At 38.5% G+C, this 16166-nt stretch overlaps 12 non-coding genes across 12 annotated transcripts; 4 read left to right on the top strand and 8 right to left on the bottom strand.

The window, feature by feature from the left end:
- The first annotated feature begins 219 nt into the window (after nucleotides 1-219).
- trnae-cuc (transfer RNA glutamic acid (anticodon CUC)) lies at nucleotides 220-291 on the top strand. The gene has a single exon. It is a non-coding gene; the product is annotated as a tRNA-Glu (tRNA).
- Nucleotides 292-406: 115 nt separating this feature from the next.
- On the bottom strand, nucleotides 407-493 carry trnay-gua (transfer RNA tyrosine (anticodon GUA)). Its single transcript is given in 2 exon segments — nucleotides 407-442; nucleotides 457-493. It is a non-coding gene; the product is annotated as a tRNA-Tyr (tRNA).
- A 119-nt stretch (nucleotides 494-612) lies between these two features.
- On the bottom strand, nucleotides 613-684 carry trnae-uuc (transfer RNA glutamic acid (anticodon UUC)). Its single transcript has one exon. It is a non-coding gene; the product is annotated as a tRNA-Glu (tRNA).
- A 3296-nt stretch (nucleotides 685-3980) lies between these two features.
- On the top strand, nucleotides 3981-4052 carry trnae-cuc (transfer RNA glutamic acid (anticodon CUC)). The gene has a single exon. It is a non-coding gene; the product is annotated as a tRNA-Glu (tRNA).
- A 115-nt stretch (nucleotides 4053-4167) lies between these two features.
- Nucleotides 4168-4254, bottom strand: trnay-gua (transfer RNA tyrosine (anticodon GUA)). The gene is given in 2 exon segments: nucleotides 4168-4203; nucleotides 4218-4254. It is a non-coding gene; the product is annotated as a tRNA-Tyr (tRNA).
- Nucleotides 4255-4373: 119 nt separating this feature from the next.
- On the bottom strand, nucleotides 4374-4445 carry trnae-uuc (transfer RNA glutamic acid (anticodon UUC)). Its single transcript has one exon. It is a non-coding gene; the product is annotated as a tRNA-Glu (tRNA).
- Nucleotides 4446-7739: 3294 nt separating this feature from the next.
- On the top strand, nucleotides 7740-7811 carry trnae-cuc (transfer RNA glutamic acid (anticodon CUC)). The gene has a single exon. It is a non-coding gene; the product is annotated as a tRNA-Glu (tRNA).
- Nucleotides 7812-7926: 115 nt separating this feature from the next.
- trnay-gua (transfer RNA tyrosine (anticodon GUA)) lies at nucleotides 7927-8013 on the bottom strand. Its single transcript is given in 2 exon segments — nucleotides 7927-7962; nucleotides 7977-8013. It is a non-coding gene; the product is annotated as a tRNA-Tyr (tRNA).
- Nucleotides 8014-8132: 119 nt separating this feature from the next.
- trnae-uuc (transfer RNA glutamic acid (anticodon UUC)) lies at nucleotides 8133-8204 on the bottom strand. Its single transcript has one exon. It is a non-coding gene; the product is annotated as a tRNA-Glu (tRNA).
- Nucleotides 8205-13053: 4849 nt separating this feature from the next.
- Nucleotides 13054-13125, top strand: trnae-cuc (transfer RNA glutamic acid (anticodon CUC)). The gene has a single exon. It is a non-coding gene; the product is annotated as a tRNA-Glu (tRNA).
- Nucleotides 13126-13240: 115 nt separating this feature from the next.
- trnay-gua (transfer RNA tyrosine (anticodon GUA)) lies at nucleotides 13241-13327 on the bottom strand. The gene is given in 2 exon segments: nucleotides 13241-13276; nucleotides 13291-13327. It is a non-coding gene; the product is annotated as a tRNA-Tyr (tRNA).
- A 119-nt stretch (nucleotides 13328-13446) lies between these two features.
- trnae-uuc (transfer RNA glutamic acid (anticodon UUC)) lies at nucleotides 13447-13518 on the bottom strand. Its single transcript has one exon. It is a non-coding gene; the product is annotated as a tRNA-Glu (tRNA).
- Between the last annotated feature and the right edge of the window lie 2648 nt (nucleotides 13519-16166).

Genomic DNA, 16166 nt, shown 5'->3' on the forward strand with positions numbered 1-16166 from the left:
TTAAAAACCTTCGAGATGCAGGTTGGCGATCTTATTGTTTTTGTTTTCATGGCAAGTTGTGGTGTTGTTAGGATATTCCTACAGAGTCTGTGACAGTTTGTCAGTTTGCCAGGGTCGGTGACGTCTCCTCTCCTGGAGTAAAATACAAGTATTAGTGGTCTTGCTGCAAAATCGGGTAAAGGCCACAGCCAGGCTTGAGGGCAAGTCGTCAGCAGACTTTCCCTGGTGGTCTAGTGGTTAGGATTCGGCGCTCTCACCGCCGCGGCCCGGGTTCGATTCCCGGTCAGGGAATGAGTTTTTGCCCACCACCGGCGGCCGTGATTGTAAAATGGCGAAATACGAACTCAAGCGCTAACACCCTCGTCGAGAAGCAGGGCCAAGGAAAAGTTTATGTGTGAAAAAGAACTCCTTCGAGCCGGAGTTGAACCAGCGACCTAAGGATTGCCAACTTGCCACCTACAGTCCTCCGCTCTTCCAGCTGAGCTATCGAAGGCACACTGATTGGGGACAGAACCTCAACATATCAGGTTGCTGAATCTCCGCCACTGGCTAAAACTGCTACAGACATACATGCTGGTTGTTTCGATTAAGTGATGTAAAGACAACCCGATCTTCCCATACCGGGAGTCGAACCCGGGCCGCCTGGGTGAAAACCAGGAATCCTGACCGCTAGACCATATGGGATCTTCCTTATGCCTGGAGCAGACCCTTTTACTTCTAGTGTGTGACCGTCCCCTTTAAGAACATGGGAATGATCCGAAGGGATTGTTTACTGAATTCAATTTCATCAGGCTCAACAGAGGGAGCTCTCATTTGCCTCATGAGGGGCTCAGTTTCCTCCCATTCTTGCGATGGTATAATAGACAGTACAAACTGGTCGTAAAGCAATGTCCTTGTGACAGTACTCATGCAATGCATTTTAAAAGACGCATAGTATTGTATGGTAACCGTTATCCTACTGACAAAGCAGCCTATTGTTGGACTGTCAATTTTTAATATTTCTCAATCAATCCAATAATAATAATAACAAAAACTATGGGTTAATAAAACGGCTAAGGGCTGACAGCATAGTAAACGAGGCAGAGCGAGCCAGCCAGGAGTCGAACCTAGAATCTTCTGATCCGTAGTCAGACGCTTTATCCATTGCACCACTGGCCCCCTGACCAGGTGTCCGTGAGCTTACACGCCACCTGTTGGTTTTCGACTGGGCAGAGGCCTGTGATGACATCTACTTTTTCTCATGCTATTAACAGACCTGGACCCAACATCAGGAAGGGGTCAGATGAGGGGCCTGCTACAAAAACCTTCAAGATGGAGGCCTCACATGTTGGGGATCTCAATTCTCAATTCAAATCTTAAACGTCAATTTAAAAATTTTAATGTACAGGCTTTTTTGCATGATCTATATAATAGTGATTTACAGTTGGTTTCAATTATACCTGATGTGGTTGATGCTTGGGATTATTTCAAATCTATCTTTCTAGAAATTTGTGATAAACATGCTCCTTTACGTAGATTTCGGGTGAGAGGTAGAAATAATATTTGGTTCAATCAATCCGTCTCTAATCTTATTAAGCAAAGAAACGTGGCTTGGTCTAAAGCAAAGAAAACAAATGGTGAGGAGGACTGGTCTCAATATAGATTATTACGAAATAAGTGTACAAAATTAATATAAAGTTCGAAGAGTCAGTATTATTTAAACCTGATTAATGATAACATGAATTGTCCTTCTAAATTTTGGAAATTAACGAAATCTTTTATAGGATCAAATACATCCACTAATCTTCCAAAAGTTTTAAAATTGAATCAAAGATTGATTACAGACAAGGCTGATATTGTTAATACGTTTAATAGTAATTTTATTTCAGCTGGTTTGATAACAGACAATTCCTTGGTCCTTGATGAACAGAGAACTGATGAGTTGACTAATAGTGAATCAGATTTATTTTCTTTTGCCCCTGTATTGCCGTCCCAAGTTCGTAAACTACTCCGAAATTTAGACTGTAAGAAATCAGGTGGGTCTGACCAAATTGAACCAATTTTTTAAAAATTGTCAGCAGATATTATTGCAGAACCTATTGCATCGATTTTTAATTTGAGTCTCAATCCACTAATGTAATTCCACCATCTTGGAAATCCGCTATGGTTATGCCTTTATTAAAAGGAGGCGATCCTTCCGATTTGAATAATTATCGTCCGATTTCTAAATTACCGGTTTTAGCAAAAGTTTTTGAATCTATTATAAATGATCAAATGAAAGAATATCTACTTAGTCATGATATTTACAACGCATTTCAGTCAGGATTTAGAGCGGGCCATAGTACGATAACAGCTACTACATGATTTAATTACTGCTCTCGATAATAGACAACATTGTGCTGCCTTATTTTTTTATTTGACAAAAGCGTTTGACTTAGTGGATCATGTTTTACTGTTACGGAGGCTTAAAAGTGTTGGCCTCGATAATTCGGCTGTGAGTTGGTTTAAAAATTATTTATCGGATAGAACTCAATGTGTTGCTGTAGATAATTACACCTCATCCATGGTAATAGTCAGGAAGGGTGTCCCGCAAGGTTCTTTATTGGCACCATTTCTTTTTTCTATTTTTATTAATGAATTGGGGCAGAGAATACAATCCGCAAAGCTACATTTTTATGCTGACGATACAATTATTTACTCCACTGCATCCTCTGTGTCTCAGGCTATTGAAATTCTTAAGGATTCTTTTTATACTTTTCAGCTTACTTTGTTGAAACTAAAATTAGTTTTAAATGTAAATAAAACGAAGTATATTCTTTTTACACGTAGCCGTTCTATGTCTACTGTTATGCCTATTCTGACTATTGAGGGTTTACATATAGAAAGAGTACCAACTTATAAATATGTAGGAATATGGCTCGATGAGAAGTTAGCCTTTGATGTTCACATTAATTACTTGGTGAAAAGGCTTAAACCAAGACTGGGTTTTCTTTTTCGGGAAAAAAAATGTTTTTCCTTTATAGCTAGAAAGAGAATAATACAGAGTACTATTTTACCTATTTTAGACTATGGTGATGTTGTTTACATGCATGCGTCTACATATTTATTGAAAAGGCTGGATGGCGTTTATCATGCTGCACTGCGTTTTATAACAAATTCTTGTTCACGTACTCATCATTGTTTGCTGCACAACTATTTGGGTTGGTCCTCTTTATATCAAAGAAGGAAATCCCATATGTTAGAATTTATTGTAAAGACATTGATGGGTAGACTTCCAAATTACATTACTAGTCTTCTATGTTTATGTAGAAAGAACTATAGCACTAGATCATCTAATGGGATTAAATTAGTAGTACCTAGGGTACATTCAGAGCATGGTAAATCATCTTTCTCCTACTATGCTCCATGGCTGTGGAATGAATTTCAAGCTACTGTCCCTCCTGAAACAATTCCTCCTTTGAATGTATTAAAAATTTTTACTGCAGCATACAATGATTGAATCATGCTGTTGTTTTACTTGATTTATGATGAATGTTGTGCCCTGACTTTCTGGAATGTTTTATATGTGTTTGTGTGTGATTTGTAGTGTGGCCATCTTGGCCAGGACTCCCTGGAGGAAGAGATTTATTTTAATCTCAATGGGACCTTCCTGGAAAAATAAAGGAAATAAAATAAAATACATGTTAAGTTGTGGTGTTGTTAGGATATTACTACAGAGCCTGTGACAGTTTCTCAGTGGAAGAACTGGGATCCAGGGCCACAGACGTCTGCAAAAAACTGCTTTAAAAACCTTCGAGATGCAGGTTGGCGATCTTATTGTTTTTGTTTTCATGGCAAGTTGTGGTGTTGTTAGGATATTCCTACAGAGTCTGTGACAGTTTGTCAGTTTGCCAGGGTCGGTGACGTCTCCTCTCCTGGAGTAAAATACAAGTATTAGTGGTCTTGCTGCAAAATCGGGTAAAGGCCACAGCCAGGCTTGAGGGCAAGTTGTCAGCAGACTTTCCCTGGTGGTCTAGTGGTTAAGATTCGGCGCTCTCACCGCCGCGGCCCGGGTTCGATTCCCGGTCAGGGAATGAGTTTTTGCCCACCACCGGCGGCCGTGATTGTAAAATGGCGAAATACGAACTCAAGCGCTAACACCCTCGTCGAGAAGCAGGGCCAAGGAAAAGTTTATGTGTGAAAAAGAACTCCTTCGAGCCGGAGTTGAACCAGCGACCTAAGGATTGCCAACTTGCCACCTACAGTCCTCCGCTCTTCCAGCTGAGCTATCGAAGGCACACTGCTTGGGGACAGAACCTCAACATATCAGGTTGCTGAATCTCCGCCACTGGCTAAAACTGCTACAGACATACATGCTGGTTGTTTCGATTAAGTGGTGCAAAGACAACCCGATCTTCCCATACCGGGAGTCGAACCCGGGCCGCCTGGGTGAAAACCAGGAATCCTGACCGCTAGACCATATGGGATCTTCCTTATGCCTGGAGCAGACCCTTTTACTTCTAGTGTGTGACCGTCCCCTTTAAGAACATGGGAATGATCCGAAGGGATTGTTTACTGAATTCAATTTCCTCAGGCTCAACAGAGGGAGCTCTCATTTGCCTCATGAGGGGCTCAGTTTCCTCCCATTCTTGCGATGGTATAATAGACAGTACAAACTGGTCGTAAAGCAATGTCCTTGTGACAGTACTCATGCAATGCATTTTAAAAGACGCATAGTATTGTATGGTAACCGTTATCCTACTGACAAAGCAGCCTATTGTTGGACTGTCAATTTTTAATATTTCTCAATCAATCCAATAATAATAATAACAAAAACTATGGGTTAATAAAACGGCTAAGGGCTGACAGCATGGTAAACGAGGCAGAGCGAGCCAGCCAGGAGTCGAACCTAGAATCTTCTGATCCGTAGTCAGACGCTTTATCCATTGCACCACTGGCCCCCTGATCAGGTGTCCGTGAGCTTACATGCCACCTGTTGGTTTTCGACTGGGCAGAGGCCTGTGATGACATCTACTTTTTCTCATGCTATTAACAGACCTGGACCCAACATCAGGAAGGGGTCAGATGAGGGGCCTGCTACAAAAACCTTCAAGATGGAGGCCTCACATGTTGGGGATCTCAATTCTCAATTCAAATCTTAAACGTCAATTTAAAAATTTTAATGTACAGGCTTTTTTGCATGATCTATATAATAGTGATTTACAGTTGGTTTCAATTATACCTGATGTGGTTGATGCTTGGGATTATTTCAAATCTATCTTTCTAGAAATTTGTGATAAACATGCTCCTTTACGTAGATTTCGGGTGAGAGGTAGAAATAATATTTGGTTCAATCAATCCGTCTCTAATCTTATTAAGCAAAGAAACGTGGCTTGGTCTAAAGCAAAGAAAACAAATGGTGAGGAGGACTGGTCTCAATATAGATTATTACGAAATAAGTGTACAAAATTAATATAAAGTTCGAAGAGTCAGTATTATTTAAACCTGATTAATGATAACATGAATTGTCCTTCTAAATTTTGGAAATTAACGAAATCTTTTATAGGATCAAATACATCCACTAATCTTCCAAAAGTTTTAAAATTGAATCAAAGATTGATTACAGACAAGGCTGATATTGTTAATACGTTTAATAGTAATTTTATTTCAGCTGGTTTGATAACAGACAATTCCTTGGTCCTTGATGAACAGAGAACTGATGAGTTGACTAATAGTGAATCAGATTTATTTTCTTTTGCCCCTGTATTGCCGTCCCAAGTTCGTAAACTACTCCGAAATTTAGACTGTAAGAAATCAGGTGGGTCTGACCAAATTGAACCAATTTTTTAAAAATTGTCAGCAGATATTATTGCCGAACCTATTGCATCGATTTTTAATTTGAGTCTATCCACTAATGTAATTCCACCATCTTGGAAATCGGCTATGGTTATGCCTTTATTAAAAGGAGGCGATCCTTCCGATTTGAATAATTATCGTCCGATTTCTAAATTACCGGTTTTAGCAAAAGTTTTTGAATCTATTATAAATGATCAAATGAAAGAATATCTACTTAGTCATGATATTTACAACGCATTTCAGTCAGGATTTAGAGCGGGCCATAGTACGATAACAGCTACTACATGATTTAATTACTGCTCTCGATAATAGACAACATTGTGCTGCCTTATTTTTTTATTTGACAAAAGCGTTTGACTTAGTGGATCATGTTTTACTGTTACGGAGGCTTAAAAGTGTTGGCCTCGATAATTCGGCTGTGAGTTGGTTTAAAAATTATTTATCGGATAGAACTCAATGTGTTGCTGTAGATAATTACACCTCATCCATGGTAATAGTCAGGAAGGGTGTCCCGCAAGGTTCTTTATTGGCACCATTTCTTTTTTCTATTTTTATTAATGAATTGGGGCAGAGAATACAATCCGCAAAGCTACATTTTTATGCTGACGATACAATTATTTACTCCACTGCATCCTCTGTGTCTCAGGCTATTGAAATTCTTAAGGATTCTTTTTATACTTTTCAGCTTACTTTGTTGAAACTAAAATTAGTTTTAAATGTAAATAAAACGAAGTATATTCTTTTTACACGTAGCCGTTCTATGTCTACTGTTATGCCTATTCTGACTATTGAGGGTTTACATATAGAAAGAGTACCAACTTATAAATATGTAGGAATATGGCTCGATGAGAAGTTAGCCTTTGATGTTCACATTAATTACTTGGTGAAAAGGCTTAAACCAAGACTGGGTTTTCTTTTTCGGGAAAAAAAATGTTTTTCCTTTATAGCTAGAAAGAGAATAATACAGAGTACTATTTTACCTATTTTAGACTATGGTGATGTTGTTTACATGCATGCGTCTACATATTTATTGAAAAGGCTGGATGGCGTTTATCATGCTGCACTGCGTTTTATAACAAATTCTTGTTCACGTACTCATCATTGTTTGCTGCACAACTATTTGGGTTGGTCCTCTTTATATCAAAGAAGGAAATCCCATATGTTAGAATTTATTGTAAAGACATTGATGGGTAGACTTCCAAATTACATTACTAGTCTTCTATGTTTATGTAGAAAGAACTATAGCACTAGATCATCTAATGGGATTAAATTAGTAGTACCTAGGGTACATTCAGAGCATGGTAAATCATCTTTCTCCTACTATGCTCCATGGCTGTGGAATGAATTTCAAGCTACTGTCCCTCCTGAAACAATTCCTCCTTTGAATGTATTAAAAATTTTTACTGCAGCATACAATGATTGAATCATGCTGTTGTTTTACTTGATTTATGATGAATGTTGTGCCCTGACTTTCTGGAATGTTTTATATGTGTTTGTGTGTGATTTGTAGTGTGGCCATCTTGGCCAGGACTCCCTGGAGGAAGAGATTTATTTTAATCTCAATGGGACCTTCCTGGAAAAATAAAGGAAATAAAATAAAATACATGTTAAGTTGTGGTGTTGTTAGGATATTACTACAGAGCCTGTGACAGTTTCTCAGTGGAAGAACTGGGATCCAGGGCCACAGACGTCTGCAAAAAACTGCTTTAAAAACCTTCGAGATGCAGGTTGGCGATCTTATTGTTTTTGTTTTCATGGCAAGTTGTGGTGTTGTTAGGATATTCCTACAGAGTCTGTGACAGTTTGTCAGTTTGCCAGGGTCGGTGACGTCTCCTCTCCTGGAGTAAAATACAAGTATTAGTGGTCTTGCTGCAAAATCGGGTAAAGGCCACAGCCAGGCTTGAGGGCAAGTTGTCAGCAGACTTTCCCTGGTGGTCTAGTGGTTAGGATTCGGCGCTCTCACCGCCGCGGCCCGGGTTCGATTCCCGGTCAGGGAATGAGTTTTTGCCCACCACCGGCGGCCGTGATTGTAAAATGGCGAAATACGAACTCAAGCGCTAACACCCTCGTCGAGAAGCAGGGCCAAGGAAAAGTTTATGTGTGAAAAAGAACTCCTTCGAGCCGGAGTTGAACCAGCGACCTAAGGATTGCCAACTTGCCACCTACAGTCCTCCGCTCTTCCAGCTGAGCTATCGAAGGCACACTGCTTGGGGACAGAACCTCAACATATCAGGTTGCTGAATCTCCGCCACTGGCTAAAACTGCTACAGACATACATGCTGGTTGTTTCGATTAAGTGGTGCAAAGACAACCCGATCTTCCCATACCGGGAGTCGAACCCGGGCCGCCTGGGTGAAAACCAGGAATCCTGACCGCTAGACCATATGGGATCTTCCTTATGCCTGGAGCAGACCCTTTTACTTCTAGTGTGTGACCGTCCCCTTTAAGAACATGGGAATGATCCGAAGGGATTGTTTACTGAATTCAATTTCCTCAGGCTCAACAGAGGGAGCTCTCATTTGCCTCATGAGGGGCTCAGTTTCCTCCCATTCTTGCGATGGTATAATAGACAGTACAAACTGGTCGTAAAGCAATGTCCTTGTGACAGTACTCATGCAATGCATTTTAAAAGACGCATAGTATTGTATGGTAACCGTTATCCTACTGACAAAGCAGCCTATTGTTGGACTGTCAATTTTTAATATTTCTCAATCAATCCAATAATAATAATAACAAAAACTATGGGTTAATAAAACGGCTAAGGGCTGACAGCATGGTAAACGAGGCAGAGCGAGCCAGCCAGGAGTCGAACCTAGAATCTTCTGATCCGTAGTCAGACGCTTTATCCATTGCACCACTGGCCCCCTGATCAGGTGTCCGTGAGCTTACATGCCACCTGTTGGTTTTCGACTGGGCAGAGGCCTGTGATGACATCTACTTTTTCTCATGCTATTAACAGACCTGGACCCAACATCAGGAAGGGGTCAGATGAGGGGCCTGCTACAAAAACCTTCAAGATGGAGGCCTCACATGTTGGGGATCTCAATTCTCAATTCAAATCTTAAACGTCAATTTAAAAATTTTAATGTACAGGCTTTTTTGCATGATCTATATAATAGTGATTTACAGTTGGTTTCAATTATACCTGATGTGGTTGATGCTTGGGATTATTTCAAATCTATCTTTCTAGAAATTTGTGATAAACATGCTCCTTTACGTAGATTTCGGGTGAGAGGTAGAAATAATATTTGGTTCAATCAATCCGTCTCTAATCTTATTAAGCAAAGAAACGTGGCTTGGTCTAAAGCAAAGAAAACAAATGGTGAGGAGGACTGGTCTCAATATAGATTATTACGAAATAAGTGTACAAAATTAATATAAAGTTCGAAGAGTCAGTATTATTTAAACCTGATTAATGATAACATGAATTGTCCTTCTAAATTTTGGAAATTAACGAAATCTTTTATAGGATCAAATACATCCACTAATCTTCCAAAAGTTTTAAAATTGAATCAAAGATTGATTACAGACAAGGCTGATATTGTTAATACGTTTAATAGTAATTTTATTTCAGCTGGTTTGATAACAGACAATTCCTTGGTCCTTGATGAACAGAGAACTGATGAGTTGACTAATAGTGAATCAGATTTATTTTCTTTTGCCCCTGTATTGCCGTCCCAAGTTCGTAAACTACTCCGAAATTTAGACTGTAAGAAATCAGGTGGGTCTGACCAAATTGAACCAATTTTTTAAAAATTGTCAGCAGATATTATTGCCGAACCTATTGCATCGATTTTTAATTTGAGTCTATCCACTAATGTAATTCCACCATCTTGGAAATCGGCTATGGTTATGCCTTTATTAAAAGGAGGCGATCCTTCCGATTTGAATAATTATCGTCCGATTTCTAAATTACCGGTTTTAGCAAAAGTTTTTGAATCTATTATAAATGATCAAATGAAAGAATATCTACTTAGTCATGATATTTACAACGCATTTCAGTCAGGATTTAGAGCGGGCCATAGTACGATAACAGCTACTACATGATTTAATTACTGCTCTCGATAATAGACAACATTGTGCTGCCTTATTTTTTTATTTGACAAAAGCGTTTGACTTAGTGGATCATGTTTTACTGTTACGGAGGCTTAAAAGTGTTGGCCTCGATAATTCGGCTGTGAGTTGGTTTAAAAATTATTTATCGGATAGAACTCAATGTGTTGCTGTAGATAATTACACCTCATCCATGGTAATAGTCAGGAAGGGTGTCCCGCAAGGTTCTTTATTGGCACCATTTCTTTTTTCTATTTTTATTAATGAATTGGGGCAGAGAATACAATCCGCAAAGCTACATTTTTATTTTAGTTTTTAGCCAGTATATTCTTTTTACACGTAGCCGTTCTATGTCTACTGTTATGCCTATTCTGACTATTGAGGGTTTACATATAGAAAGAGTACCAACTTATAAATATGTAGGAATATGGCTCGATGAGAAGTTAGCCTTTGATGTTCACATTAATTACTTGGTGAAAAGGCTTAAACCAAGACTGGGTTTTCTTTTTCGGGAAAAAAAATGTTTTTCCTTTATAGCTAGAAAGAGAATAATACAGAGTACTATTTTACCTATTTTAGACTATGGTGATGTTGTTTACATGCATGCGTCTACATATTTATTGAAAAGGCTGGATGGCGTTTATCATGCTGCACTGCGTTTTATAACAAATTCTTGTTCACGTACTCATCATTGTTTGCTGCACAACTATTTGGGTTGGTCCTCTTTATATCAAAGAAGGAAATCCCATATGTTAGAATTTATTGTAAAGACATTGATGGGTAGACTTCCAAATTACATTACTAGTCTTCTATGTTTATGTAGAAAGAACTATAGCACTAGATCATCTAATGGGATTAAATTAGTAGTACCTAGGGTACATTCAGAGCATGGTAAATCATCTTTCTCCTACTATGCTCCATGGCTGTGGAATGAATTTCAAGCTACTGTCCCTCCTGAAACAATTCCTCCTTTGAATGTATTAAAAATTTTTACTGCAGCATACAATGATTGAATCATGCTGTTGTTTTACTTGATTTATGATGAATTAATACGTTTAATAGTAATTTTATTTCAGCTGGTTTGATAACAGACAATTCCTTGGTCCTTGATGAACAGAGAACTGATGAGTTGACTAATAGTGAATCAGATTTATTTTCTTTTGCCCCTGTATTGCCGTCCCAAGTTCGTAAACTACTCCGAAATTTAGACTGTAAGAAATCAGGTGGGTCTGACCAAATTGAACCAATTTTTTAAAAATTGTCAGCAGATATTATTGCCGAACCTATTGCATCGATTTTTAATTTGAGTCTATCCACTAATGTAATTCCACCATCTTGGAAATCGGCTATGGTTATGCCTTTATTAAAAGGAGGCGATCCTTCCGATTTGAATAATTATCGTCCGATTTCTAAATTACCGGTTTTAGCAAAAGTTTTTGAATCTATTATAAATGATCAAATGAAAGAATATCTACTTAGTCATGATATTTACAACGCATTTCAGTCAGGATTTAGAGCGGGCCATAGTACGATAACAGCTACTACATGATTTAATTACTGCTCTCGATAATAGACAACATTGTGCTGCCTTATTTTTTTATTTGACAAAAGCGTTTGACTTAGTGGATCATGTTTTACTGTTACGGAGGCTTAAAAGTGTTGGCCTCGATAATTCGGCTGTGAGTTGGTTTAAAAATTATTTATCGGATAGAACTCAATGTGTTGCTGTAGATAATTACACCTCATCCATGGTAATAGTCAGGAAGGGTGTCCCGCAAGGTTCTTTATTGGCACCATTTCTTTTTTCTATTTTTATTAATGAATTGGGGCAGAGAATACAATCCGCAAAGCTACATTTTTATGCTGACGATACAATTATTTACTCCACTGCATCCTCTGTGTCTCAGGCTATTGAAATTCTTAAGGATTCTTTTTATACTTTTCAGCTTACTTTGTTGAAACTAAAATTAGTTTTAAATGTAAATAAAACGAAGTATATTCTTTTTACACGTAGCCGTTCTATGTCTACTGTTATGCCTATTCTGACTATTGAGGGTTTACATATAGAAAGAGTACCAACTTATAAATATGTAGGAATATGGCTCGATGAGAAGTTAGCCTTTGATGTTCACATTAATTACTTGGTGAAAAGGCTTAAACCAAGACTGGGTTTTCTTTTTCGGGAAAAAAAATGTTTTTCCTTTATAGCTAGAAAGAGAATAATACAGAGTACTATTTTACCTATTTTAGACTATGGTGATGTTGTTTACATGCATGCGTCTACATATTTATTGAAAAGGCTGGATGGCGTTTATCATGCTGCACTGCGTTTTATAACAAATTCTTGTTCACGTACTCATCATTGTTTGCTGCACAACTATTTGGGTTGGTCCTCTTTATATCAAAGAAGGAAATCCCATATGTTAGAATTTATTGTAAAGACATTGATGGGTAGACTTCCAAATTACCTTACTAGTCTTCTATGTTTATGTAGAAAGAACTATAGCACTAGATCATCTAATGGGATTAAATTAGTAGTACCTAGGGTACATTCAGAGCATGGTAAATCATCTTTCTCCTACTATGCTCCATGGCTGTGGAATGAATTTGAAGCTACTGTCCCTCCTGAAACAATTCCTCCTTTGAATGTATTAAAAATTTTTACTGCAGCATACAATGATTGAATCATGCTGTTGTTTTACTTGATTTATGATGAATGTTGTGCCCTGACTTTCTGGAATGTTTTATATGTGTTTGTGTGTGATTTGTAGTGTGGCCATCTTGGCCAGGACTCCCTGGAGGAAGGGATTTCTTTTAATCTCAATGGGACCTTCCTGGAAAAATAAAGGAAATAAAATAAAATACATGTTAAGTTGTGGTGTTGTTAGGATATTACTACAGAGCCTGTGACAGTTTCTCAGTGGAAGAACTGGGATCCAGGGCCACAGACGTCTGCAAAAAACTGCTTTAAAAACCTTCGAGATGCAGGTTGGCGATCTTATTGTTTTTGTTTTCATGGCAAGTTGTGGTGTTGTTAGGATATTCCTACAGAGTCTGTGACAGTTTGTCAGTTTGCCAGGGTCGGTGACGTCTCCTCTCCTGGAGTAAAATACAAGTATTAGTGGTCTTGCTGCAAAATCGGGTAAAGGCCACAGCCAGGCTTGTGGGCAAGTCGTCAGCAGACTTTCCCTGGTGGTCTAGTGGTTAGGATTCGGCGCTCTCACCGCCGCGGCCCGGGTTCGATTCCCGGTCAGGGAATGAGTTTTTGCCCACCACCGGCGGCCGTGATTGTAAAATGGCGAAATACGAACTCAAGCGCTAACACCCTCGTCGAGAAGCAGGGCCAAGGAAAAGTTTATGTGTGAAAAAGAACTCCTTCGAGCCGGAGTTGAACCAGCGACCTAAGGATTGCCAACTTGCCACCTACAGTCCTCCGCTCTTCCAGCTGAGCTATCGAAGGCACACTGATTGGGGACAGAACCTCAACATATCAGGTTGCTGAATCTCCGCCACTGGCTAAAACTGCTACAGACATACATGCTGGTTGTTTCGATTAAGTGATGCAAAGACAACCCGATCTTCCCATACCGGGAGTCGAACCCGGGCCGCCTGGGTGAAAACCAGGAATCCTGACCGCTAGACCATATGGGATCTTCCTTATGCCTGGAGCAGACCCTTTTACTTCTAGTGTGTGACCGTCCCCTTTAAGAACATGGGAATGATCCGAAGGGATTGTTTACTGAATTCAATTTCATCAGGCTCAACAGAGGGAGCTCTCATTTGCCTCATGAGGGGCTCAGTTTCCTCCCATTCTTGCGATGGTATAATAGACAGTACAAACTGGTCGTAAAGCAATGTCCTTGTGACAGTACTCATGCAATGCATTTTAAAAGACGCATAGTATTGTATGGTAACCGTTATCCTACTGACAAAGCAGCCTATTGTTGGACTGTCAATTTTTAATATTTCTCAATCAATCCAATAATAATAATAACAAAAACTATGGGTTAATAAAACGGCTAAGGGCTGACAGCATAGTAAACGAGGCAGAGCGAGCCAGCCAGGAGTCGAACCTAGAATCTTCTGATCCGTAGTCAGACGCTTTATCCATTGCACCACTGGCCCCCTGATCAGGTGTCCGTGAGCTTACACGCCATCTGTTGGTTTTCGACTGGGCAGAGGCCTGTGATGACATCTACTTTTTCTCATGCTATTAACAGACCTGGACCCAACATCAGGAAGGGGTCAGATGAGGGGCCTGCTACAAAAACCTTCAAGATGGAGGCCTCACATGTTGGGGATCTCAATTCTCAATTCAAATCTTAAACGTCAATTTAAAAATTTTAATGTACAGGCTTTTTTGCATGATCTATATAATAGTGATTTACAGTTGGTTTCAATTATACCTGATGTGGTTGATGCTTGGGATTATTTCAAATCTATCTTTCTAGAAATTTGTGATAAACATGCTCCTTTACGTAGATTTCGGGTGAGAGGTAGAAATAATATTTGGTTCAATCAATCCGTCTCTAATCTTATTAAGCAAAGAAACGTGGCTTGGTCTAAAGCAAAGAAAACAAATGGTGAGGAGGACTGGTCTCAATATAGATTATTACGAAATAAGTGTACAAAATTAATATAAAGTTCGAAGAGTCAGTATTATTTAAACCTGATTAATGATAACATGAATTGTCCTTCTAAATTTTGGAAATTAACGAAATCTTTTATAGGATCAAATACATCCACTAATCTTCCAAAAGTTTTAAAATTGAATCAAAGATTGATTACAGACAAGGCTGATATTGTTAATACGTTTAATAGTAATTTTATTTCAGCTGGTTTGATAACAGACAATTCCTTGGTCCTTGATGAACAGAGAACTGATGAGTTGACTAATAGTGAATCAGATTTATTTTCTTTTGCCCCTGTATTGCCGTCCCAAGTTCGTAAACTACTCCGAAATTTAGACTGTAAGAAATCAGGTGGGTCTGACCAAATTGAACCAATTTTTTAAAAATTGTCAGCAGATATTATTGCCGAACCTATTGCATCGATTTTTAATTTGAGTCTATCCACTAATGTAATTCCGCCATCTTGGAAATCGGCTATGGTTATGCCTTTATTAATAGGAGGCGATCCTTCCGATTTGAATAATTATCGTCCGATTTCTAAATTACCGGTTTTAGCAAAAGTTTTTGAATCTATTATAAATGATCAAATGAAAGAATATCTACTTAGTCATGATATGTACAACGCATTTCAGTCAGGATTTAGAGCGGGCCATAGTACGATAACAGCTACTACATGATTTAATTACTGCTCTCGATAATAGACAACATTGTGCGGCCTTATTTTTTTATTTGACAAAAGCGTTTGACTTAGTGGATCATGTTTTACTGTTACGGAGGCTTAAAAGTGTTGGCCTCGATAATTCGGCTGTGAGTTGGTTTAAAAATTATTTATCGGATAGAACTCAATGTGTTGCTGTAGATAATTACACCTCATCCATGGTAATAGTCAGGAAGGGTGTCCCGCAAGGTTCTTTATTGGCACCATTTCTTTTTTCTATTTTTATTAATGAATTGGGGCAGAGAATACAATCCGCAAAGCTACATTTTTATGCTGACGATACAATTATTTACTCCACTGCATCCTCTGTGTCTCAGGCTATTGAAATTCTTAAGGATTCTTTTTATACTTTTCAGCTTACTTTGTTGAAACTAAAATTAGTTTTAAATGTAAATAAAACGAAGTATATTCTTTTTACACGTAGCCGTTCTATGTCTACTGTTATGCCTATTCTGACTATTGAGGGTTTACATATAGAAAGAGTACCAACTTATAAATATGTAGGAATATGGCTCGATGAGAAGTTAGCCTTTGATGTTCACATTAATTACTTGGTGAAAAGGCTTAAACCAAGACTGGGTTTTCTTTTTCGGGAAAAAAAATGTTTTTCCTTTATAGCTAGAAAGAGAATAATACAGAGTACTATTTTACCTATTTTAGACTATGGTGATGTTGTTTACATGCATGCGTCTACATATTTATTGAAAAGGCTGGATGGCGTTTATCATGCTGCACTGCGTTTTATAACAAATTCTTGTTCACGTACTCATCATTGTTTGCTGCACAACTATTTGGGTTGGTCCTCTTTATATCAAAGAAGGAAATCCCATATGTTAGAATTTATTATAAAGACATTGATGGGTAGACTTCCAAATTACATTACTAGTCTTCTATGTTTATGTAGAAAGAACTATAGCACTAGATCATCTAATGGGATTAAATTAGTAGTA

Source organism: Siphateles boraxobius, unplaced genomic scaffold, assembly GCF_051911475.1.
Source record: "Siphateles boraxobius isolate OS27281-9 unplaced genomic scaffold, OSU_SipBor_1 77, whole genome shotgun sequence".
Taxonomy (NCBI): Eukaryota; Metazoa; Chordata; class Actinopteri; order Cypriniformes; family Leuciscidae; genus Siphateles; species Siphateles boraxobius.